This window comes from Pteropus vampyrus, unplaced genomic scaffold, assembly GCF_000151845.1.
Source record: "Pteropus vampyrus isolate Shadow unplaced genomic scaffold, Pvam_2.0 Scaffold305, whole genome shotgun sequence".
Taxonomy (NCBI): domain Eukaryota; kingdom Metazoa; phylum Chordata; class Mammalia; order Chiroptera; family Pteropodidae; genus Pteropus; species Pteropus vampyrus.
This window is the reverse complement of record NW_011889086.1, coordinates 859094-886618: the sequence shown is the minus strand read 5'-3', so window position 1 is coordinate 886618 and position 27525 is coordinate 859094. Positions and strand designations below refer to the sequence as shown.

At 42.5% G+C, this 27525-nt stretch overlaps 1 long non-coding RNA gene across 1 annotated transcript in view; it reads left to right on the top strand.

The window, feature by feature from the left end:
• The window catches only part of LOC111730283, a 125951-nt gene that overhangs the window by 96301 nt on the left and 2125 nt on the right, over window positions 1-27525 (top strand). The window contains exon 3 of the long non-coding RNA XR_002776622.1: window positions 16450-16501. This is a non-coding gene — a long non-coding RNA (uncharacterized LOC111730283). The remainder of the gene's footprint in view (window positions 1-16449; window positions 16502-27525) is intronic.

Here is a 27525-nt window from a genome sequence, read left to right as displayed (position 1 = left end):
AAGGGAATGATGGCGTCAGCCTTCCATAGGCTGAAAGACTTGCATTTCCTTTTCCTGAGGAAGAGAAGAGTGAGAAGGCTGAGAGAGTGAGCTTTGGGTATCTCGGAGGTTTCCTTATCAATTGAGCAGTAGATTTCTTCTTCCAGATCCAAAGGGGAAAATAGGACTCAGGCAAGGAAATAATAAGAAGCTCAATTTAGATTCAAATTGAGTAATGCCTTTCTACCAGTCAAAAAGATAGACAAAGAAGGAAATATTTTTAAAGTAAAAAAAAAAAAAAAGCAAAAACTCAAGGAACCTCCTCTCCTCTGTGTGACCTCAAGTAAGTTAATTAATTTTCCTAAGCCTCAGTTTCCTTGTCTGAAAGGTACAGGTGGCGATACATGAGACTCCAACGACGTGGGGAGTCTCATGGGGGCAGTGCAGTGCAGTGGTTACCCATATGGCTCTGGAACTCAGACTTTGGGATTTAAACCTCAGCTTAGGGTGACTTATTTTAATTTCTCAGTGCCTTGGTTTCCTAATCTGCAAAATAGGGTTAATATGTGTAAAGCACTCAGAACTGTAACTGTCAATAAAATTAGCCATAATCATCACCATCACTCTTCATGTATGAAAGTGACCATCACAGTATCTAGAACATATTGGTGTTCAAAGAATGTATCCCCTTTCTCTTCCTTCTGCCCTTCCCACCCCTCCCCGCACCTTTCTTCCTCCAAGGAACTCCTCCAGGGTATCTCTGGGATACCAGGTTCTTCTGGAGAATGTTTCTAACTGGCGCGATCTTGATTTACATAGATTCAAAGGCAGCTATCTGCCTCTTTCCATCTAAATACCTTTTCAGTGAAGAAAGAAGCAGAGCAAGAAGAAAGACAACCCCCTACTTTTAGAAGTTTCCCATTCTTGACGGCACTTTACAAAGTGTTTTTACCTCTATTGCCTCATTCCCTTACCAGTTCGTGACTTGGCAGGCAGAGAGCACACCGATGTGGAAACTGAGGCTCAGAGAGGTTCATTGACTTACCCAGGACCACTAACACCAAGTGGGTGAGTCAAGACTCGAATCCAAGGCTTTCTCACTCTAAATGCCAGCATAAATGTCAGGCATTGCCCAGCTGCTTGCCTCTGGCTGCCCACCTCCTCCTGCCTTAGGATTCTGCTTGAGGAAACCTAAGAAAGGCACTCAGACAGGTTCCAAATGTTGAAGCCAAATCCTTGCAGTATTTGAGAAGACAAAATAAGAGAGAGGAATCTGGAACCCGGAATGTCTCCACCATGAGTCTGAGCTCTTAGAGCTGGAGACCTCAGTTGGGCCAGCCCTGTTTTCAAGTGGCTGATGTGGGCAAGATCCAGCACCAAGTACCATGATCAAGAGCCCAGTGGCCCTACTAGCATTGTCCAGCAGAACTTTCTGTGATAATCCTGTACCTGCCTTGTCTGATAGAGTAGTCACTAGCTACATGTGGATCTTGAGTACTTGCAATGTGACTCATGGGACTGAGTGATCATTATCCCTATTTCATAGTCCAGTGAGGGAGCTTGTCATGCTTGCACAGTTGGCAAGTAGGGTCACTGGGACTTGAACCCATCTTGTCTGCCCCAAAGCCAAGCCTTTCACCACCACATTAGGCTCTTGTCCCAATCCCTAAGGAGAGTCTGCACACCCTTCTGAACCCAGATAGGTGATTGGGTCATGTCTGCTTGTGCAGAGGGGCCTCACTTCCTGCCGGCCTCCACCTGGACTCAGCTCTAGAAGCCACCTGTGTTGTTCTACTGATAACAGTGTTTGCCCTTCCAAAGCCCAGGCCATAAAAGGCAGCTTTCAAAGTCATTGCCGCAGAAATGTCAACACAAAGGGGAGGCCAGCTGTGGTTTCTGAGGTGGAATGTTACCTCTGGGCTGCCTCAAAAACTGCCAGGAAGACCTTCAGAAATCAGGAGCCTGGGGTCTAGGCTTGCTTCTACCACAAACATACTATGCTATCTTCGGCCTGTTTCTTACCTTCTCTGGGCCTTGGTCTTGGAGACCTTAAAGGGTTCTTTTATCCCTAAAATGTTCACTGTCCTCTGCTTTGGATCCTGGGTGGCAATACTCAAACTCCAGTGAAGTGTCTAAGAAATGCTTTATGTAGCAATCTTCAAAACAAAACCACCCCAAACCTGGACCTGGATTCTTTTTCAAAACCTCCAACAATGTCACCATTGAAGTAGTAAAGCTACTCATTAATATCTCGTAAAAAGTGATTTTGTGATTTTCTTAATGTATGAAAAATGTCCCCCACCCCTGACACTGGGGCCAGAGCCCCCAAATATAAAACCGCAGTTAGACCACTAGGATTCTACAGGGCTCAGGTGTTTGGACAAATTGCCCACACTTGTGAACACAGGGCAATTTTCTCAACTATTAAAAGTTTTCTCCCTTCCCTCCCCCTTTTCTGGAGTTTCTGCCCTTGCTTGTAACTTAAACCACAAATAAAGCTTTAAGCCTCTGGCTGTGAGGAGTGGTGTAGCGGCTGCCAAGAACAGCATCGTTCACGTGGGCCCTTTTTCTGCCACTCTGGAAAACAGCTCTGCCGAGGACAGCAAAATGTGTGTTTTTCTCTTCTCTAATCGAAAAAAATATTGCCTTTCCTATGGGCTGTGGAAGGGGCAGATTGGTGTTGATTCGTGGTGGGCAGAGAGAGATCAGCTGCTTTGGGTGAATCAGTAGCTTCACATCGGCCTAGATGAACCCCGTAATATTGGCTTCTACTTAAGTCCTTTATTCTAGAACCCGGTACATGTAGGTGTTCACTGCATGTTTGTGGGTGAATGAACGAACTTATACATTCTTTCTTACTCCCGCATTTAGATAAGTGTTCACATCCTCATTTTGTAGCTAAGGAACCAAGACTCTGAGAGTCAAGCCAATCATTCAAATTCATTCACGCTGTTACCTGGTAGGGCTGGTGTGTAGACCCCGGCTAGCACCAGATTGGACACTTAAAATGATGATCTTTCTCGCCCCCTGCCCCACCGCCCCGGCCAAAGAAACATTGTGTTCTTAGCTCACAGATGAAACATAAGCATAATAGACAAGGTCTGTAGATCTAGACTTCCCTTTTCCAAGTGCACTCTCCCACGACTTCCAAAATTATCCCCATAGGGATGATGCTTGCACCAGAAATGCCAGCTCAGCCCTCTTTTCAGCTGCCCGCTGGACCATCACTGCCTGGATTTATGCTCAGTTCTATGGACAGTACATGGGCCATAGTGGGCGCTTACTGTTGGTTGAATAATTAAGACAACGATGGCCCACAGATACTTTCCAAATGTAAGCTCACCTTACCTACTGTTAATTCTCTAATGTCAAGCTAGGATTAGGCAAATAATCATTCAATGAATGAACGAATAAGTGAAGTAATGCAGTAATTTTCCCTTCCTCTACTCCTTCCCCCAATATAGTTTATCTTCTGGGTTATTTACTTCTGCTAAAGACACCACTGTCCCCTTCCAATCTCTCAAGTCAAAAGCCTGGGACTTCCCCTTGGACACCCCTTCTATTACATGACTCATCAAATTGATGACCACATTCTTTTAATTCTGTCTCTGACCTGTCTTTCACGCCAGACTTCTCCTCTCCAAATCTGACCTTATAAATTTCTTGCCTTTATTCTTTAAAACTGTATTGCTTACAAGGAGCAAACTCCCAGCTTAAACTTGCTTAAGCCAAAAAAGGGAGATTTAAGTTAGAAGAATATAGGAACAATCACAGAACCGAAGGTGAAACCAAACTACCAACCTCCAGGAAGGGCAGGGTTGGCTGGAACAGGGGCTTGGATTCTGACAGCTCTCTTTCTTTTCTACCTCCCTTTTCTGTCAGTCGATGTACCGGCTTCATCCTCTCTCGTCTGCTTCCTCTATATATCGGGGACATAAGTGCCTCTAGAGTTCCATTTTTCTGTCTAGGTTGGTCACTTCTCAAAGGCAGAAACTTTATTAATTCCTTCTTATAGCTTTCCCCACAATGCCTAGTATAGAGTCTGGAATATGAAAAGTACTCAATTGTGAAGTCTCTAGCAGGCTCCTAGAGTTGGATGAGGTGGGCCTGGTCTGTTGAGGCAGAAGACAAAATGGTTTAGAGTACAGGCTCTGACACCAGACTGCATGAGTTTGAATCTTGGACATTTCACTTACTACCAGTGTGGCCTAAGAAAGTTATGTAACAATGACTTAGTTTTCTCATCCATAAATTGGAACAATAATTGAATGTACAGCATAAGATGGTTATGAAAAATGAATTAACAAGCACGGGGGTTTTAGGGAGGTACCTAAGATAAAGTGGGCATGCATTAAAATTCGGCTGCCATAAAAATGATGAAGATGATGATGATGCGTGATGTTAATGTTGGTGATGATTAGCTGTCTTCTGGACTTGAATGGTTTTCCAGGCCTGTGTGGAGAAGGCATAGGCTTTTGTTTTAGGAGATCTGGGCTCATGTCCTTCTTCTGCCAGCTCAGTGACCTTTCCAAAGTTGGTTCCCCTTCTCTGAGATTTGTTTCTTCATTCATAAAGTGGGTATGCCCTCACTGAGTGGTGAGGAAGTCATGAAATAGGGAATGTTCTTGAAGGAGGTGTAAGTTTTAGAACTCCGTGCTCCTGGCCAAGGCCTCTTCCTCTTGGAAGTCTTCTGTGACCCCCACCCCTGGACTAGGTTAGGCAACCACAACCCTCTGTGCTTCTTTAAGCCATGCCCTCATTCACAGAGACTTTCTATGTGAGCACCTCCTGAGTGTTGGCACGTGAACAAGACAAGATCCTTCTCGTCTTGGAACTTACATTTTTGTGGGAAGACAGAGTATGAGGAATTAAATAATAGTATAACTTCACATTGGTGAGTCCCAGAGGATTCAGGGGTGCCTCCCTAAGTGCAGCTCTTCAATTCTTGACACGCTATGTGTCATCCCTCCTTCACATATCGGTTTCTTCCTCTGCAGTGAGCTCTTGGAGATCAGGGCCCCCATTTCACTCAGGTCCGTAGCTCAGGTACCCAGCACAGTCTCTGTATATTGGAGGAGCGCAATCAAAGTTCATTACTCCTCCCCATGATTGAATCTAATGGTCACTATGACACCTGCATTTTCTAACAATTTTTCCTTCAATAAATAGTCACTAAAAAGCTACTGTGTGTCAGGCTCTGGCCTTTCACTGCCAAAAAGAGAAGAATCAAAGAGCTCACCAAAAGGGAACATTCCAGCCCAGCTGGGTAAGCACTGCAGTGGAGGTTTGCACAAGAGCTGTGAGGAGTCCATGGGGCCCACTCATTCTGGGTCCTGAACCCTCCAGAGATCCTTCAAGCTGTCAGACCTCACAGGATGAACAGGCTTTGGCTTTTACCAGAGGAAGATGGAGTGGCAGGACTTTTACAAATCCAGGCTGTCAATCAAACAGCAATGGCCTGAAGATAAGACATGTCCCCAGTGAGACTTAATACAGCTCCTCAGTCTGTTCATGGGCCAGAGCAGTCTTCCTGGGTGTTATCATCTCTCCACTGGAAGTATGTACTATGCCTGGCCTGGGCCTCCTAGTCCCTCCTTCCATGCCCAGTCCAAACTCATACTTCTTTCCACTAGTCACTCACATCCACTCAGCTCTGCTATCAACTCCCCGTGTGGCCCAGGGCCTTAAACTCTCGCAGCTTTGACTCCCTTATCTGCAGAATGGGGACTAACTTAACTCACCGTCTTCATCTCTTTTTTGCTTTTATTCACCCATTCAACAAATATTTACTCAATGCTTATTATCTGTTAGGTGCCACTTCAGATGCCAGAGATACGGAAATGAATGAATGAAATAAAGGTCCCTGCCTTCATGGAGCTTATATTCTAGTACGGGGAGGCAAGAAGTAAAATGAATAAAAAATCAGAAAAATATGGTATGTCAGATGGTGATAATTGTGAAGAAGACAAAGAAGGGAAGGAGGACAGAACATGCCTGGGGCAGAGGTTATGCAACTGTAACTTCAATATGATGCTATGGAGGGTCTCATCAAGAAGATGACACCACCACAAAAATATAAAAGAGGAAGGCAACAAGTCCTGGAGCTATTTGGGGGAGTATCCAGATGGAGGGCATAGCAGATGCTCTTTGAAGATCAAGTTTACTCTCTCCCTTTCCTTCCTTCCTTTTTGTCTTCATTTATTTCTTCATAAAAAAAAAAAAAAAAAAAATTAGGAATATTCTAGAGTCCGTGCACAGTATTAAGCCTTGAAGATAAAAACAGGGTCCCTGGCTTTTAAGTTGTTTGAATCTTGTTGACGGAGACGAATAAGATAAACCACTAGTTTCAGTGGAGGGTGTCAGTGGAGGGTGCTACCGGTTTCTGCCAGAGAAAGAAGAAATATTTCATGGCAGGAAGCCCTCAGTAGTCTGATGAAGCCCAGGGAGCTCTTCTTAGAATAACATTTAAAAATGCATAAACATATATGATTGCAAAAAAGTCAATTAAAAAAAAAGAATTAACAATATACAGAAAAATTAAATTGATAATAATTTATGAATGTTTATACATTACATAATCAGACCTATAGATCTATTAAGTATTGAAATTTCAAAATGTTGATGAGCATAGACAATTTGTTTGATAATCTATAATAACTCCAAAGTCATATGAAGATTTCTGTGATAAATCACAGGTACAGTAGATAGCACTGGGATTTTAGCCTACATGCAATCAAAGGAAATGTTAATTTTTAGGTAGAGGTTAGTGAGCATAAAGATGCAATTATTTTCCCCCATACAAGTTTATGAAGCTCCTGAATTCTGACCCTCAATTAAAAACCTCTTTGCATGTATGTACGGCAGGCTCCAAGAGCACCAAGGAGGGCTCAGGAGAACCTTTTTAGAGGAGGTGACTTCTTAGCTGTGTTCCAAGAGAGGGGTGGGAATTAGCCATGGAAACAGGGGTGGAGGGGCCTCCAGGTAAGGGAAGAATAGCAGGCAGCCTAAAATGGTATGCCTCACTTGGGGAGCTGAAGTTTAGTGTGGCAAGAACTCAGGGTTTGTGTGGGGTTTGGAGGGAAACGAGGCAGTAGAGGTAGATGATGGGGTCGGATCGTGGAGTGTCCTGGGTTCTACAGTACAGAATCAATCCAGAAGGTGGTAGGGAGGATTTCAGCAGAAGATGGACATGTCACAATCAGATTTGCATGTCAGAAAGATCATTTTTGGCAACTGTGAGGTGGATGGATTGGAGGGAGGGGGAAACTAGAGACAAGGAGATCAGTTAGGAAGCTGTTCTAGTTAGTCTTGGCCAGAAAGGGCTGTGATTTCCAGGCAGAGCTATAGGGCTAGCGAAGGGAAGGTGGGTACTCAAGACATATTATAGAGCCTATAGAACTTAATAATCGATAAGGATGGGAGCAGTTGGGGAGAAGGAGGGAGCAAAGCAAAAATGCAACCCATTTCCAGGAAAGCAGCTGCAGGGGAGGAGCTGGCATGGGCTGCAAAGCCCTCCTGCTTGCTCACACCTCTATCCCTTGTAGAATGCTGGACCCTTCCTGGGACTTCCTCTCCTCCCATGTCATCTCCCTTTCCTGGCTCATATCACTTTCTCAGTTTTGCTTCTTCATTTCTGACCTGCAGCCTGAACATAGGAAGCCCTTGCCCAGCTCTTTTTATACACCTGAGATCCCCATCCCAGGCACAGGCCCCCCAGGTCCCTCTGGATCCTTGATATCAGTTGTAGAGCCTGAACAGACTGTTTTCTACTCCCGCCCCGGGAGCCAAGGTGGGACATCAGCCTGGCAGCTGGACGAGTCACAGAGAACTGCCTGACTGTCTGTGAGCCAACAACAGTCACATTGGATGTCAACAAGGGAAATGGGAAGGGAGAGACTCTGGTCCGCGGGACGCAGGCCCGGGGCCCTGTGTCAGGGTGAACATGGCCTTCCGGGTGTGGATTTCCCCTCGCGGAATGGGAACAGCAGCTGAGGGCGAGGAAAGATAGAGAACTGCCTGTGCTTTTCAAAGGGCTTCCTTCCACAGCATCTTATTTACTTAAGCTTCATAATAACCCTTAATATGAACGTGTTTGTGTGTGCGCGCATTCGCATGCGCGCACACACATACACACGAACACACGCACTTTCTCTAATTCACAGATGAAGAAAATAAAGTCACAGAGGCTACAGGACTCATCTGAGGTCACCCCACATGTAAGAAACGGAAGGCGGATGAGGAGGAGGGTGGGAAATGAGCACACCTCTTGGAACCCTTCGGGTTCGTAAAGTCAGGGGTGATTTAGAAGGAAGGATTAGGGGTTAAGGAGGTTCCTTGGGACCAGAAGAATTGTCACTGTTTCCCACAAGGTCTCCCTGCTGTTATTCTCCCCCTTCGTGCAGCCCAGGCTCCACATCCTTCCTGTGTTCAGCCCCTGATACAGAACGGGAGAGGGGCTGCTGGCATGATTTATCCCATACTGCCTCCAGCCTCTTCATCTGATTTTTTCTCTTGCCCAAACCCGACGCTCAAGCCACACATGTTAGCCTTAGCTGGCTGGCACTATTGCTCTTTCAGGCCTTTGTCTGTTGAACATGCTGGGTTTTTTTTTTATCCAGTGAACAGGAGATGGGAAGAAAAAGGAGGGGCACCTCTTTCCATAATCACATTCTCCGAAAGTGGCATCTTTTAGTTAAGGTTAGATATTACATTGCACAACAGTAAAACGACACTAGAGAGTGTGTGAATGCAGGACCTTGAGACAGTAGAGAAGGTGGTCAAAGGTGATGCCTTTTTTAACATGCAGTTTCTTCCAACCAACCATGAGTGCTGCCTTGGCTCCAGCTCACCAGGCTAACTGGCCCTTGGTGTTAGCACCTGGCCATGCCTCCGAGTTGTTGGCCAGTGACTTTCACATCAGAGGCCACCAGAAGAACATCTTAGTGGAAGGGGTAGGAGAAGGGGAGACACGAGGCCACAAGGAGAACCCAATCCCTTTCCCCTCTGCTGGGACTTCCTCCTTTAGAAATATAATAAGAGGTCAGTTGGATAAAAAGCACAGCTGTGGGGAAGAGCAGGAGGAAGAGGATGGCTATGAGGAAGAGGGGGAGGAGGAAGGGAAAGGGCTGGGGAGGGGAAGTGGGAAACAGGCCGGAGAAGGAAGGAGGCAGGCGGAGGATGCATGGTAGAGATTTAGTGCCTCTAATATCAATCCCTGAGCCTCTTTCAGCCCCTGCAGAAGTCTAGCCTGCCCGTGGTACAGAGCAGGGAGGGCACTTCCTCTGAGAAGCTTGCAGCCCTTGTCATCTCCATACCTACATCCCAGGAAGCTTGGGTGGGGGTGAGGCTGCCTGTTTCCCACCCAACCCTGCTAGTGTGGGAAGACTGGCTTATGTGGGCCCGGTCCAACTACCCTGAATCTGGATGACATTTCTCAAGAGCCAGTGGGGTGGGGGTCCAGATGTGCAGCCTGCTGGGGGAGCCACAGAACTGTGACTCAGAGAAGGGGCTTCCAATGTTTCCTGTAAGATCCTGAACCACAGGGGCACAGGGACGCAGGGCTGGGGGAGGAGGATAAAATATCACTTTTAAAAAGTGCACAGTTGGAGAGGTTTTGTGTGGACTTAGAGGTGAAAGAACCCTCAGCTACAAGAATGAGAGCATTCCTTGTGGAGAACCTACTTTGTGCTAGATAGACCACATGTGAAATGCCGGAGTTATGGAAATTATTAACGGCCTTATGGATTGCATGCCCACTGTGTGCCAGGAGCTTTCCCGGTGCCACCCTCATGAGGTAGGCCTAAATATTCTCACCCAATTGTCAAGAAGGCTCAGACAGTCATTGGACACAGAGCCCCCACTATTCAAGGCCTCCTCGCTCTACAACTGCAGAAAGGGAGGCTAAAGAAGGTAAGTGACTTGTCACGGTTAAGAGCATCTGGCACCTGGTAAGAGCTGCAGGCATTGCTGAGCTTCCTGCCCAGTTCTGTGGCTTCTTCATCCACCACAGCCATTTTCTCCGAGGTTCTCAGGCCTTTACTTTCAGAAGGTCCAGGAGAATGAGGCTCCACATCTGTTTCAGAGGAGAAATGCCCATTTACAGGATTTCCAGTTCATCTCCAGCTGCCAGGGCCATCTTCTCAACTGATGGCAGCTTCTTGCTCTTTTCCAATGCCAGGTCACAACTGGCCCTCCCAGGAGGCTGTCAGTGCCCTGGGCTGCGGCGTCTCTCAGGATGGTAATGACAGTGCACCCACATGCTCATAGAGATGACAGGAAAGGAGCAGGCAGGAGGGAGGAAGGAAGGGCTGGCAGGAGTCTGGGTGGCGGGTGGGGCTGGTAGCCAGTGTTCCCCTGTAGGGAGTGGGCAGGGGACTGGCTTCCTTGTAAACAGTGCGGCCAGCTCTAAAAATACCTCTGCCCTAGACAGAGGACATCGAGCTCCTCGGGTCTCCTCCAGAACCTCCCCTGGGACGTCAGCCTCTTTCCCGAAAGGTCAAGGGATTGGGAAGAAATTCGACTTGTGAAGAGGATTTCCTTAGCAAGGAAAGTATAACAATATTTTTTTCCTCTGCAAAACAGAGGAAGGGCACTCCGTGGATTATAGCAGCAGCAGCAACAACAACAAAAGGCAAAAAGCAGCTTTCCTGGTCCCCTGTCCCTCTGTAGTAATCTGAGGCCTGGGCCTAACTCAAGTTTACATCCTGGACCTGCCTGCACAGCCTGGGGTCAGGGACTGGGAGAAGGCTGCCAGGCTGTTCCCCCCAGCTGTTCCCCTTTATTAGGCATGTGACTTATCACTCAATTTCTCCCTGCCTCAGTTTCCACAATTATGAAAGAGAATAATACTCGTGTTTACTTCACTCTGGTGTGGGGAGGATTAAATGAGATGCTATATATAGGACTCTTAGAACAGTGCCTGACATGGTAAACACTTCAAAAAATACTATTATATGTGGAAGGATATATGGGAGGATATAGGTATTTCCTGAATTTGACTTAAGACGTGATTAAAAGGGAAATTTAATAGATAGGTGAAGAAAGTGGTGTGGATAAGAAGAGGCAGAAAGAATCTGCATCATAGAAAACTCAAATCTATTATTCGACAGATGGGGAAACTGAAGCCCAGGGTGTAGAAAGGATTTACCCCGGACCAGACACTGTAGAAGCAGCCACCTAAAGGTCTAATATAAAAGAACATGCGATGAGACCACTAAAAATCCTGAGTCACTCTAAGTCTTCCTCCCTGGGGATTAGGAAATGAGGCTTTTTATTGACACAGCACTTTAAAGTTTTGGAAAGCTTTTTACAAGGGGAAACGGACCACAGCAGATCACTGCCAGAGGGCTGAGCTCCCTGATTGGGACACTTGATGGACATATGCAAGCAGAGTCAAACAGAACTCGTTCTCGGGAGTGGAGGCTGAACTACACATACTGATCATGTCCTTGAAATCAAGGACCACGGGGGGAAAAGGTGCGGGCAGGAAGAGCTTTGGTTGGCCTAGAGTTTTCAAACCCTGTGCTATCTAGTTTGGTAGACACTAGCCACATTGTGGCTATTGAGCCCTTGAAATATGGCTAGTCTGGATTTCAAAGACTTAATTTAAGAAGAAAAGAATATAAAATATCTCCAGCGCTTTTTATTGATTCCATGTTGAAATGATATTTTTAGGTTTATGAGTTAATTATTATATGTTATTAAAATTAAATTTGCCTGTTTTTTTCCTGTGGCTTTTAGAAAATTTAGAGTCACACATGTGGCTTGCAGTATCTTTCTGTTGGGCGGTGCTGTTCTAACCACGGCTTTTGTCCAACAGTGAGGCAGGCTGTCTCAGCAAGTAATAAGCCTCTCATCACTGAAGATGTGTTTAAAAAATCACCGTTAATGGAATTCTTACAGCTGGGTGGATAAACTCTGCAATCCCTCCAATTGTGATTTTCAGACAGTGGTCTGATGAGCACTGTGTTCCTTGGAATATGAATAGATGTTATAAGAGAAAAGATTGATGATCAATTAATTATGAGAAATTCTTGGCTGGAAAAAAGTTGAGTTCTTTTAGTCTAAGATTTCTCAAGATCTTCTAGACACAAAAGCGCCCTGTCAGTTTTTATGTCAGGGACAATGTATGACCTATTCCCCATATTTAATTGGTCACAGAGCCTTCTTTTCACAGAGCATGACCAGGAAATAATTTTTCATTGAATTTATCACTTGAGAATTGCTATTCTCAGGTTCTCAAAATAACATGGATTCTGTTGTCAGATAGCACTGAGTTCAAATTCTGGCTCAAATCCTAGGTGGCCTTGGACATGTTATTCAGCTTCATCGATTGCAGAATAAAAGGAAGAATATTCACCTCTTAGTCAAGCTTTGAGAGTTACATTTTAAAATTGTATAGAAATGCAGTGTAGTGGCTGATACATAGTAGGTAGTCAAGAAATGGTAGCTCTAATTACTAAAGCCCAGAGCTTGGCTTTACCAAGCTCGCACAAGAAATGAGTAGCTGCTAAACCTTGAATATCCCCGTCTGGGCCCTTGCGATTTGCCTCACTTCTCTTTACTAAGCAACAGTAAATTAAAAAAAAAAATAATAAATCAGTTCATGGAGAGAGATAGGAAACTTTTTCAAATCTGATGTGATTTTATAGGTCGAGTAGATTTAAACTAAAGACTCTATTTCCTTCTCTCCTCTTTTGTCTTGTCCCTGTGTCAGTCCTGGCCAAGGGAAGCCGCAGCCTGGCCTGGCTGTCTTCCCTCTCCTCTCTTCAACTGCTGGGTTCCTGTTCCTGCAATCCTTGGAGCCCCCAGCAGCTGGGCTGCCCTTATCAGCCGGCTCCAGGCCAGAGGAGAAATCCTCCCTTCACCTTCCAGTCTCTAGAGGGAGGGAGATCTTGTAAATAAACACAGCCCACACAGAGGAAGAGGGAGAGTTGAGGGAAAAGAATCCTTGACATTTTGATGACCGGGCCAGGATTAAAGGTCACCAGGCATAGCCCTTATTGGCCATTTCTGAGAGGAATCGCCAACCCACCCAGCTTCCCTGGATGACAAGGTGGCCTTTAAATAGCCTGAAGAGCTGGGGCATTCCCAGTGTGCTGCTGGCTTGATCCAGGCCTAACCCCTTGCCCAGGACTAACCTTTCACAGTTTACAGAGCACTTTATCTCTTGGCTCAGATGAGTCTCACAGAATTCTCCTGGGAGAAAGGTGGTGTATCATCACCCCCAATTTACAAATGAGGAAACTGGCCACACAGCTGGCCGTGGTCAAATATGAGCTGCGGTCTATGTTTATTCTGATGCCAAATCCAGAGGTCTGCCCACCACACCAGTGTCCTCTACCGTGGATCTTCCTTTGTGCCCAGTATCAAGCTCTGTGCCCTGGGTGAGCCCTGTTCCTCCCCACGGAAGCCCACGTTCCAGGGAGGAATGAAGGAAGATCAGATGGATGAATGTCAACATCACTGTGCTCAGAGAAGAAGCCATTTAAGGAGGAATACATATATCTTTCCATTTATATAAAAATCTAGAAAATGTGAGCTCACCTACTGTGACTAAAGGCAGATAGTGATTGTTTGGAGAAGGGAGGCAGGAGGAAAGAATGCAAAGAGGCAGGAGGAAACTTTCAATGATGGACATGTTCACTGTCTTGCGGGGGTGTGGTTGACGGTCTTGCAGGTCTGTACCTATTGAATTGCACACTTCAAATACATGCAGTTTATTGTATTTTAGTTATACATTCCTCCATAAAGCTATTTTTAAAAAGAGAGATACGAGGAAAAGAACGAAGGAGATTGGCAGGCATATCATTAAAGAACTCCGAGAAGTCTTAACATGGGATGCAAAATTCTATGGGCTCATGGGCAGGAAGAGAGAGCTCCTTCCCCAAACTGGAGATATCAGGAGAGAGTTCTTGGAACAGGTGTCTGATGTGGCTCAAGGTATGGATAGGGAGATGTTAGGTTAAGAAATGTTAAGGTGGAAGACACAGGTAGAATTTGGGGAATAGAGAGTCGTGTACTCCCCCACCACTACCCCCAGCACACACTCATTTCTCAATTCTTAGAGTCTTGAGGTTAAAAGTAATAGCTGCAATTCTCTTTTTTCAGAAACTCAGACACACATCCTACTTGGCAGGCAACTGGTTCTGCTAATAAGAGTCCTACCCTTTTTCCTTCCCCATTGTGCAGCTCATCCCTTCAGGTCCCACTGAGGCCCTGCCCTCTCCAAATTCCTCTCTGAACTAAACTGCCAAATATTTGCTGGGTGAGCCACTGACGACTCAGTTTCCAAGGCCCAGGGCACTCCATTTTAGCCTCTTCCAAATCCCACAAAAAAGAATGTTTGGGGGAATTCATGCGAGAGCATGAAAGTCTTCTAGGTTTGAAGTGAAAATGCCTCATTTCTTTTCCAGATCCTTTGGCTTAATAATAGACATGTGACCACGGGAAAATTTTGAATAATGTATTAATTAGAATGTATTATGATCAAGCAGTAGAAAATTCAAAAATTGTTACAATACTGTGCACGAATAATTGGTTAATTTGCTCCCAAAACTCTTCTGATTACTGCTCTTACAGTTCATAAAACATTAAGTTGCATTTATGCCTTCATGTAACATACTATTCCAATGACATATGAAACCCACATACAAAATTGTGGGTTAGCTTTTGCTTTTCAATTTCCTTGAATGTTTGTTGATTTTAAACTGCCCTGTTTCAAAAGTTTACTCATTAATTAAACCGGTGAGCTATATTCCCTGAATCTAATTCAGCACTCAAATGTAAGCTTAGTTCTGGAGTCGGCTTTCCAACTTTGGCCTTAGGGACATTAGTCACTGGGAGCAAAATGTGGCATTTGAACAGCTGTTTCGGGCATTCAGAGTCCACAGCCTACAAGTTTGGAGAAGGTGGGGGGAGGAAACCAATATTTATCTGCTGAGTACCTACTCTATGCCAGGCATCCAGGCCTTTACAAAGAGTATCTCTTCTAATTCTTTGAATAGCCTGTTAATTCTCTTTTTAGTTTAAGATCCATCTTCTCTAGGCACAGCAGGTTAGGAACTTGTCAAGGAATCACACAACTCATGAGTGGTGGAGCTGGGACCTGAACCTAAACAATCTGGTTCTAGTGCGAGTTCATACTCATTGCATATATGTACCTCATTTAACCCTCCCAATCACAAGACATAGTTACCATTATTGTCAGATCTATTATTGTCAGATCTGGTTTTCCAGATGAGAAACCAGAAGATCAGAAAAATAATTTCCCCAAATTAAACTAAATGCAGACCCTGGATTTGAACTCTGTGATCCTGGGCTAGTTACTTCACTCATCCATCTATCATCTATCCATTCATTAATTCAAGAATTAGTGGCAAGTACTTTTTCTGTCTCAGGGACTGTCTTGTGCCTAGAGATGAAAAGATATATAAAATATGACCCCTGCTCTTCAAGAACCCATAATCCAGTGAGCAAGAAAAACATCTAAATGACAATAAGAAACATGATTGCAGTATGAGAGATGCTGTAAGAGGTATATAAAAAGAGCCACAGGAATAGAGGGAAAAGCATCTCAAAACGCTTGGCGAATTAAAGCAGGAAAGGCTCTCAAGAGGAGGAGACATTGCACTAATAACTATATGCTCCCTAAGTAGAGAAAAGGAGGAGGGTACTCCAGGGAGAGAGAGCATCAGAGGTAAAAATGATGTAGTATAATAACAGCTACATTAATACTGAGTGCTTATCACCTGCTTTCAGTACCATTTCTGTAATTGCCACAACACTGAGAAGTAGGTATTATTATTCAGATCACTTTATAGAATAGGAAACATAGTCTTGCCTACGTGCCTATGATCACACAGTAGCTTGCCCACAATCACACAGCTAGCCTGGCTTCAGAGCCCACACTTTCAGCCACTATGCTCTGAGTGTTTGTGGCCACCTGCCAGTCATTCTTCATGGGTGTGGTGGAAGATGAGATGGCTCCATAGGAGGAATTAGGTCTGAAGAGTCTTTCTTTCTTCACAAGGCTTTAGATGTTCTTGATGTAAGGACCCTAGAACCCTTGGGATCCATGAAAGTAATAATGCCATGGTGTGTGTGTGTGTGTGTGTGTCTGCATGCGTGTGCGCGTGTTGAGATGTGATATCCACCTTTCTCTATAATGAGGTCAGATAGAGAATGGTACATCAACTTTATTTGCTTTTGACTGGAACTATATCTGCTCACTATAGGGATATTGGGTGTCTTACGCTCAGCAGGATTCTTTTGGCTTCAGTATCAGTATCTGAATCCTTATTTTTTCTGAATTCCCATGCCTGACTGGAGAGTCCATGAGAACAGAGCTCTTGTTCACCTTCTTCTCCACTATCTCCCAGTACCCCAGCACAGTGCCTGCCTTCCTTCCTGCCTTCCTGCCTTCCTCCCTCCCTCTCTCTCTCTCTCTCTCTCTTTTTCCGTTTCATTCAGCTTGTGCTTGAACACTTTGAGTGATGGGAACTTACTACGTCGGTCACACAAGGTAGGTTGCCCAACCCAATGTTGACAACCACAGCAATAATAATAATGACACCAATATAGTGACCATATATTGAGCTCTTCTTTATGTGCCAGGCACTGTACATATGTTAGTGAGTCCAAACGCTAGACATCATTTACCCCCAATTTACAGTGGAAAAAAACAAAAAAACAAAACACTGAAACCCAGAGGTTTAGGGATTTCCCAGTGTCTCAGAGGTGGTGAGGAGCAGGGCTGGCATCAGGCCACCCCAGCTTGTCTGCCTGCGCGCTTCCCCGGATCCGGAGCTGGTCCCTGGCAGCGGGGGGCGGGGCGGGGGTGACTCCTGCGGAGGAGGAGGAGGGGAGCCAGGCCCGCCACGTCGCCAGCCCTGCCCAGACTCCGGACTCGGCTCCGCCCAGCCCTCCAGGACCTCCCCATAGAAGGTAAACCCGGACAGGATCCCCTGAGGGCTGGCGGGGCCTGGCGTCTTGCTGGTTTCAGTTTCTGATGAGCCCGGCCCTGAGCAAACACGGGCTGGGAGGAGGGTTCTGGAAGCCTTCCCAACAGATAGCAGATTAACTCCCTGCTGCCTGGGAGCCACCCACGTGGGAACAGACGGGTTACCAACGCGCGCCCTCCCTGGCAGTCTCACGGTCTCCGCAGGCGGACGCCACCCCCGGTTTCCAGAGCCATCTGAACCCCAGGAAGGCACACACTGGCCCGCCCAGACTCCGCGACTTCGGGCGGCTCAAGGTCCAGTTCAAGTCAGGCTCTCTCCAGGCGTGTAGACTGGGCTGAAGGGCTGAGGGGGCGCCCCAGCCCTACCCTCCAAATATGGACCGACCTTCCTGCTTCACCGCGCCTCTCCCTGCCTCACTGGGGCGGTCCACCGTGTTAGCGAACCTCTTAGAATGTTTGTTTTCTTTCTGAGAAAGAGGCCGAGGGACAGTGCCAAGACCAACATGAACTCCTAACACAGGACATTCTCTGTCGGACATTTTTCTGGTCAGAGAGACCTGGGTCTGAATAGCCGTGCTTCCACTTCCTAGACGGGTGACCTTTGTGTAAATTTCACAATCTCTCTGAGCCTCATTATCCTCCACTATAAAATGGGGATAATGATACCTATCTTTAAGATATGTTCTGAGGAGATTAGATAAAAATAGATTATACATATTAAGCACTTAGTGCCTCCAATCAATGGCAATTAACATTATTATCAATTATATTGCTATTATGAGTGACTAATAATGACACTCAAGATTGTTACTAATGTTACTGTGAGCATGAGTGTCAAAAATAGGCTCAATTAAAATTTTTTTACTGAGGGAAATAGTTTTTTGAGAGATACATAAGGAAGGAGGAATAACACTGGGTCAGGAAGTGTATACATGTGATCTCATTTGATTCACACAGCTTCATAAAGCAGGCATTATTATCCCCATTCTACAGATGAGGAAGTTGAGGCTCTTGGAGGTTAAGCAACTTGCCTACATCACATACTGAGCTAGTGCCTGGTGTACCGGCCTCACTCTACCATGGTGCCCCTTAAGCCCCAGCCACTACACAACTGCCTGCCTCAGCAAAGGTGCCTCCATCTGCAGAAATGCCTTCCCTTCCTCCAACTCTCATCAACTTGGAGGAAAACAAAGCTCAGGAAACTGGACAAAGGTCACCTCCTCCAGGCAGCTTTCCTAATTCTCTCCTCTTCCCCTCAGAGAACTAAACCTTCCCTCTTTTGTTCTCCTGGTGCCTGGAGCAGCTGACTGCATACCCTTGGGGATGTGTTTCTCTTCCAGGGAGTGTGCTCCTCTGAGGCAGGCACCATACTTTTTTCTCACTTTGGGAGGGTCAGCCAGCGTTGTGTTGTTGAGTACACAGATTTAGAAGCCCATCTGCTCAGGCTCACATCTTGGCTTTTGTGCTGGCTGGCTTGAGGCTTGAAAAAATGACCACCTCTCTCTGCTTCACTTCTCTTATCCATGAAATGGACTTAAACAATAAGATAAATCTCATGGGGTTGCTGTAAGGATTGAATGAGTTGATATGTATAAAATGCAGTGAATCTCTAGTGATAGATGTCCAATGAATGAAGGCAGGGTCATTAAGTTCCTGAATTTTGCTTATTAACAGAAAGTAAAACATAAAAAGAATGGTTATAGAGTTAAGAACATGGAGTAGGTGTCAGGAGACCTTAGTTCCTATATTAGATCTGATTCTGTCTTAATATGGGGATTTGGACATGTCTTTTCCACTCTGAATTTATTTCTCCTTCTGTAAATTGAGAAGTTTGGCTCCCATAGTCAGATGATCTTTAAAGGATAATATCCAGTAATATTAATGACCAGTTCTTTGTCTGTAGGACTTTTACTTGGGTAATGTTCCAAGTTAGAAGTCACGTTCAGAAATAAATGTCTGGCTCACCATTGGAAGCCCAAAGTTCATCTACTGGTAGATAATTTTGCTAACCATGATTGTTGCCAACTTTTACTGAGCACATACTAATGCCTGGCATTGAGCCAAATGCTGTTATTATCCTGATTATTTTTCTCAAGAATCCTGTAAACAAGGTATTACTATAATCCTCATTCTACAGATGAGGAAAACAGACTCAGAGGTTGTAAGTAGTTGAACAGAGAGTAGGATCCTTATTTGTCCAGCTCCATTCCCTGCTGCTTATAAGAATCCTCTCTAGAGCAAGCTCATTCAAATATCTCTGGGACAAGAAGCCTCTTAACTTACAAACCAGTCAATTATCAAGCATCTGAATAGTTGAAAAGGGTAAAGCTGACATTTTTACATTAGCTCATGACTTTGGACTTGGACTCTAGGCAAAAATGATTTGGGTAAAAGGTTGAGGGAAGGGAGATTATAAATTCCCCCAAGGAAAGTCTTCAGGAACAGTTTACAACAGGGTCATCTGAAGACAGAGGCCTCTGCTCTCATCGTCCTGGGCCTAGCTTACTTCCCTCACCCACAGAGTCCTGCCTGGGGCCAGAGCTGGGTGATGCTAAGATCTTCCTTCCAATACAGCCTAATTTGGGACTGGGCTGAACTCAAAGCATCAGAAATTTGTGTCTATAATCACCAGTCAATTGAGATACATCCCCTTGGGGATTGTGTTTGGGGTACAGTGGATCAGGCAACACATTAACAAAAAGTTTGAAACAAATCAGGACTGCAAAACTGAAGAGGGAAACTGGCTCTAGGATGTCTGACTTTGCCTGGCTTTGTTCTGTTTACTCTTTTTTCAAAAACAAATATCCTGCTTGAATAGCTCCAGACATTCATTATTCTCAGCAAGGTGGAATCCAAACTTCTTTGGGTGGCATTCAAGGGCCTTCACTATCTAGTCCCAACTCACCCCTTTAGCCTCTTCTCCCACCATATTTCAAGTCTCATTCTCAGCAGAGAATTTCACACAGTTCCCTGAATACTCTAAGCTTGTTCTTGCCTCCATGCCTTTGCACATGTTATTCCTTCTGCCCATGGTATGCCAACAGAGGTTACATCTCAATGACAGCAATCTTGTTTTAAAATGTGTTGGATTTCCTTTTCTACTCCTGAGATTCTTCTAAATAGTCTCTGCAAAGAGAGAATCTTTGTTGCCTCTGGATTTCCAACTAATCACACAAATAAATTAAGAAATGTCAAATGGAAACATTGAGAGTTAGGATGTTGAGTGGGTCCCCAAAGCATTGTGGAAAAAAAACCAAAATTTATAAGTTTGACTATCAGTGTGGTTTGGAAAATCTGATGTTTCTATGATTCTAAGAATGATACAAGAATGTGGTCCTTAGTTTGAACAATTTTTTCGCTATGTTGATGTTACGCTAGAGTTCAACAACAGGACTGAAACGCATTGTTAGGGAACCTCTACAGCTTGTTCAGGAAGTTAGCCAGGATGCAGAAGCCATCCCTGGGGCATTTTAGCATTCTATTTCATCATAGGTTTCAGTGTGTGTGGAATGAGATTCAGAGCCCTGTTTTTCGTAACAAAAGGTTAGCACGAAGGTGACCATATGATCTCTTTTGCTCAGGAAGTTTTGATTTTCACTCAATGCCCTGACATTATAATCAGTAGTTCCTCTTTTATCATCAAGTATCCCAGTGTGGAATACAAATTATATGTCACTCTAACACTAGATAACCAAGAAAAAACCTGCCTAGGTGGTTGCTTTTCTAAGGTTTTGCTATGTATTGGATTTCAGTCCACTCTTCCAGATGCAGCCTTTGTCTCCTCTTCTGTGACAGAATTAATAGCTCTGCTTACACATTCTTAGAGCTCTGGGTACATACTTTCATTTACTTTTTCTCCTATGAGGCATTGGGTCTCCTCACCAAGTACCACACTGCATTCTGGATGTCTCCTTGCACAAATCCTGGACAGAGTAGGTTCTTAGCAAGAGGTAGAAGAGTGAATTATTTGAAAAGAAAAAAAAAAAATAGTCCCTAAGAGGTATTTGTTTTTCTTTATTTTATTTGCAGTCATCAAAAAATAAGGAAGTTTTCATAAGAACTGAAGCCTATACCTGAACACTGAAAAGTAGATATGAAATACAAAAAGTCTTCAAAAGGAAAGTCAAGAAACATTCAGAAAAATGGCAAGAAGTGCCCAAACATAATTTTTTATTGTTTTTGTTGTTGTTAAATGTTAAAGCTGTATCAAGCCTCTTTGATAATCCTTTAAATTCGAAATTTGAATAGTGACTCCATTTGCACTGAGAATCAGACTTTTTTCTTTCTACTCTTCTGTATTCTTTAAAAATTTTGTATTACATTTTCTTGAACAAGTATCTTTTTTCTTTAGTAAGTATGTATTAACTAGAAAAGTTTTTGTTAGAAAACATAAAATGTTAAAACAAAAAAAATATTTTCTTTGAGAGGTCATTTAGATAAACTCTTATTTTAGATCCTCAGGTGTGAGTGTGTTGTGAGGTGCAGGGTGCTGAAATCTCAGAAAGTAATAGAGGCCTGAAGAATTTAAGTGATGTAACAGAAGCCTCACAGCTAGTAAGTGGCAAAGTTGATATTTGGACCCAGTTTTCGGAAACTGTCTCTTGAGTCTTACACAACAACCCTCTAATTTTTTGGACTGACGAAGGAAATTTGAGCAGGGACACTCTTACCTTGTCGTACCTGGAAGTTAGCATGTAAGCTCTATGCCTCAATTAGGCTTATGTGGATGAAGTTAAACTATACAGCCCCGAATTCAAAGGAGTCAAGGAGAAAAATTGTGCACGGATTAGGATTTGCATCATGGTCTTTGGAGTCAGGCAAGTTGAGATTCAGATCCTAATTTCCCACTTACTGGCTAAGTGACCTTGGTCAGTTTCCTTAACCTCTATGAGGTTTAGTTTCTCAGCCTTTAAATGGGCATAACAATATGTTTCTTGTAGGACGTGGCGAGGTTTAAATGAAATAGCATATGTAAAATGCTCACTAGTTTCTGGAAGTACTAAACATTTAATCAATTATAGGCATTATCGTAGATATACTAATATTAATATTATGTATCAGATATCATAATATGTCCTTATGATTATATGTTAGAATTATTATAATAATTATTTCTACTTTATTACCAAAGCTTCCACTGAGAGAGCTTATTAATTTCAAACAGAAACTATGCTGACAGTTCTTTTTGTCCTAATACTCCTAATACTCAGATGTTAGTCCCACGGGCAACTTAACTTAAGAAATCTGTTTCTAAGGAAGTAGTGGTTGAAATTGGAATTGTGTATAGAGGAGCCTATGTGACTGGTTCCCCTGTCATCAGGCATTTTCCTGTGTTCCTAAATTTCTTGATATTACTTTTTTTTTTTTGTCTTAGGTTTTGAAAAACTTCCTGGTGGGTGGTTTTAGTCATCCTTCCTAGCAGTTCACAAGAGTCCATTATAAAGCCTGAGATCATAAAGCCCGATGTGTCAGAAAAGGGGAAAGAGAGGGAAAATGGCTCCTTGTGTTCATTCACTTGAAATATTGGTTACTAGTTTTTATATTTTAATCTTTTATGGTGATTTTCTTCTTTCTCTTTTTTTTCTTCTTCTTCTACCTCCACAGATCTTTACCACTGAAAATAAAAACAACCTTGATACACTGGCATCTACCAAAGAAATCCATTCATTCAAGCATTCACCAACTCATTCGATATATATTATTTTTTTAAATGCCTACTTCATTAGGGACTCTGCTGGGCATAAACATGCAGGTTACATAAACTGTTCATGGAATATGAACAGACCCGGGTTCAAACATCGGCTTCTTTAGTTCCTATAGATTCGATCTGCGGCAGATTAGCAATTTCTCTCTCTGAACCAACTTCTTTTTTCAAGCTCCCTATCTTAGCCATGGCTTCACCATCATCTTCCTGTCTTAGTTCAGAGCCTGAGAATGATTTTATTCTCTTCATTAACCTTCTCCCTAATGTCCAATGAGTCTCCCAGTGATGCAAGATTTATCTTCTAACTATCTCTTCAATATGCAATTCATTCAACAGATACTCATTGAAAGCTTGCTCTGTCTCAGGCTCTCTGCTGGGCACAAGCATACCTGTTTCCAAGGAGCTACCTGACTGGCCAGGTATACTCATAAACACACAATTCTCATACAATGAATGTGTGTAATGACAATAAAAGCCCACTTTTTTGACTTTGTTCTAAGTGTTTTATGTGCATTAAATCATTTAATCATGACAATAACCCTAAGAGACAGGTACTATTATTTTCTTTAGTTTATAGATGAGGAAACCGAGGCAACAGAGTAAATAAGCAACTTGTCCAAGATCAGACAGCTGGTTAGCTGTGGAGGCAGGATGCAATGGCTTAAAAAGCCACCTTCAAAACCACTGCTGTTAATCATCACTGAACTCTGCCTCTGCTTGAGAGCATAAGAGAAAGGTTTCAGGGCACCAGAGAAGATCCTAACAAGACTGAAAGTCCTTCTTTGAGCTGCTATATAGGCTGAGCCTTAAAATGTGAGTAGGGATTAGCCAGAGCAATCCTCCCATTCCCACGGCCATCCCCGCCCTCCTTCTCCCCCAGTGTGGGCCCTAACCTTGACCGACCCTTCATTGGTCCCAAGCCCTGTTAGTCCATTCTTCCTACTTGTGCCACAGTGAACTTTCTAATCAAATTTAATCATATTATTACTCTTATACTTACATTTTAGAATGTCTTTTCATCATCTAAAGTCTAAACTCCTAGCTCTCAGCTTTGCTCCCAGACCTCCCTGGCTTCAGCCACAGTGAACCTGTTGTGGTCCTCTGAGTGCAACATGCTCACCTCTGCCTCTGTCAGTGTCAAATCGCACTCCTTCAGCTCCTAGGAACCCTTCCACACTCAGCTCCTTTTGGGGATGCCTTTCTGGATCCTATAGGCAAAGCGAAGTGCTGTTGATAGCATGCCCATCACGCCCCAAATACTCTTATTTTAGTTTCTCCCACTGAACTGGAGCAGTTGACTTTTGAATCTGTCTCTTTCGTTACACAGTGAGCCCCTTGAGGAATATTTCCGAGTTCCTAAGAGCACCTGAAACCTAATGAAGAATGAATGAATAAATAACTAAATGAACAAATGAGAATTGAGAACAATTTTACGTCTTTTTATCTGTTGCAGTTCATTGTATAGTGCATGAACATATCTAGTTAAACATTGACTCTCCTCTTACATGTTGATGGGATACAATCAGAACTATGAAAGTGTAAATGACATCTGTGAAGTCAAAAACATAGGAGAAAAGCACTGGACAAGTGGTCAAGAGATCTGGGATTATTGTCTAGGCTCTATCACTAGTTAGCTGTGTGGCCTTAGATAAGACATTAACTCCTCTGAGCCTTCATTTCCTCAGCTATAAGACTGCTGTGGGAAGTCCAGGAAGGCATGGGTGTCAATGGCATGACTTTTCCAGCTACTCTTCAAGTATTCGTCCAAGTTTGGTTTACTCAGTGCTACTGCAGGCCACGGGGCAAGTGTTTCCCTCCCTTTCTCCTCTCCTTGGCCTGAGTCCAGGAAGATTTCCATCTGTACCTTGTCTGCAAGCCAGACTCTGAAGCTAGAGTTTGGAAAAACAGGCAAATTATATTCGTCCAGGTGTATCCTGTCTATATACTGAGCTGTAAGGCCAAGTTTGTTCTCAGAATAAAATGAGTACACACATGTGCATATGTGTCTGTGTGTGTGCGTTTGCGTGTGCGTGTGCGTGTGTGTGTGTGTGTGTGTGTGATTTCATTAGCAGGGCATGGTTCAGGATAATAACAGCAACTGTAGAGTAGTGGTGAGTGCTCTGAAGTTGACATCAGAATATCTGGGTCTTAATTCTACCACTGTCACTTAAGTGCTAGATGAGTTAGTTTACATTATATCAACCTCTTGTAGGGCTCCTTCTCTCATTTGTAATATGAGGGCAAGGCATTTGACACAGATTCATTGTAAAGATTAAATAAAATAAAAAATGTAAGTCAGCTAGCACGGTTCCCTGTGTGTGGTATGTACTACATAAATATTTGCTTGTTGAGTTTTATTTTTATTAATAATAACAATGTATAACATTTTCTAAGTGCTTTTTATGCATCAGGCTTTATGCTAAGTATTTCACATGTATTATATCATTTAAGTCTCATTACAACTTTAAAAGATAGATATTATTATTCCATTTTAAAGATTGTAAAAATGAGGCTTTAATAGGTTAAGCAGCTACTCCAAGGTCACAGCAGAGCTGGTAATTAAGGGAGCCAGAGCTCAGATGTATAACTCTGTATCCTAAACTGATGTATTTGGGAAAAATACAAAATACAGGGAACTTCCAAGGCAAACACGTCTTTTTAGGTCAACATTTCCCACCTTGTCCTACCAAGAAATTATACTAAACACACAATAAGAACAGGGAGAAAAGCTAAAAACTCAAGTAATAGAAATATAATTACATAAGTATCTATGCAAATATACACACTAAGAAAGATAATTTTATTGACTGAAATTGGTTTCTTAAGAAGAGGAAGAAGAGAACACACTAATTGTGTCATCACTCGGAGTAGTGAACTAATAGATAGTGTTCAAAAAGTAGGGAGAATAAAGGTGTAATATAAAGATACAATTAAAATGGTAACCACTAGACCAGAAATACAAGCCATCCCAAATAGCAGAAAAACTATATATAAAAATAATGAATCAGTTTCTATAGTGAATGACATAAATAAATATTAAATAAAAACTAGCTAGCTAATTAACTTCTGATTTTAGCCAAAATGTATAAGTTTAATATGAAACGATGGCTTTCAAGACATCAAATGTCTGGAAATGAAGGAATAATCTCCAAAATACAGGGAACAAATGAGGTGAGCCCTACAAATTCCTCAGTTTACTATCTCGGAGAGAGTTTCCAGGTTGTAGCATGAGGAAGAACTCCAGACAGAGCATAGAAGACTCCCCAAGTTGAAGAGATAAAGCTGAGAGTTCAGAGAGACCAAGGCAGAAGGATTCACAGGACAGAATACTGGAGAGGAAACAGCCATACACAGAGAGGATGATTGCATGGGAATATACATATGTCAAACCTCATCAAAGTGTGTGCATTTTAAAGATATTTGCTTTATCATATGTAAATTATACCTTAATAAAGTTGTTACAAAAAATATATATTACTTTAAAAATAAAATGTACATAAACTGAGAATATAGCATAAAATTAGATGATAAAAATATCAAACATATCTCATATCAATAAGTATGAATGAGTTTTAACTCACCAACTAAAAGAAAAAGACTATCAGACTGGATCAAAACACAAAATCCAAAATAATCCAAAAGGCTAAAAATGGGGAAATGTGCAGTAGACAAATTCAAACATTAAGAAAGCTGAGGTTATCATTTCATATGAGAACACATTGAATTCGGGTTTAAAAAAATTAAACCAAACATAGAAGGATATTTTATAATGATAAAGTATGTGATTCACAATGAGGCTATGAGAATTTCGAAAATCTGCGCACCAAATTACTTAGAAGCAATATTCACAAAGTAGAAATTATAGAATCTATAAGAAGACATCAATGAAAATAAAATTATGGGATGAAAATATAATTTATCTCTTCATCCCTGATAGATCAAGTGAATGGATACATAAATAAACAAATAAATGTAACATGTATCTAAACAACAAGTATAAAGAAAACATAATTGGTATATTTCAAACTGTATACCCTGAAAATGTTTTTTCAAATGACAATTTTATACTCACAAAAATATATCGTATATCAGGTACTTAAAAATCAAAAATTTTAAAATGCAGAAATACTTAAGGTAATATTCTCTTCTTGCAAAGCCATAAAACTAGAAATTAATAATAAAATTTAAAAGTAAATTTAGAGATTTAGATATTTCAGTTAATTTTAATCTAAACAGAATTTTTAAAACAATGCTAATAAAAATATTATGCATTAAAATCACAGGATCCTGCAAAAGCAGTTTCAGAGGAAAACGTATACCTCAATACTTAATATCAATTAAAAAGTATAAAAACCAATGGCCAAACATATGTCTAAAATTTAGAAGGAAGGATAGCCAAACATATTGTTGGAAAGCAGAAAAACAAATTAATGAAGAAAAAAATGAAAAAATAAGTTGGAAAACAGGAAAATCAGAATAAATGAATAAATGAATAAGTTTTAAAAGAAGACTAATTTTTAAAAGAAGTTAATACAATAGATGAACCACTGGATTACCTAATCATTGAAAAAGGGGAGAAAGGAAATTTATAGAAAAGGCAATTACTAAAAATTAGAAACGTGGGTAGAACCAAGAAGCATTAAATTAAAACAAATATATGAAGCTTCTTCTCAAAGGAATTTTCTAAAAATCTGGATGACATAGATAATTTTTAGGAAAATGCAGTTTACCAAAACAGTGAGAATTCACCGATATCCAAATTTAACAAAGATTGTACAAAAGATGGCTAGTATTGATTCAGGAATCCTAAGTATCAACAAACAGAATCGAGCAATGCATTGGAAGAATAATACATCATGATCAAGTTGGGTTTAATCCAATG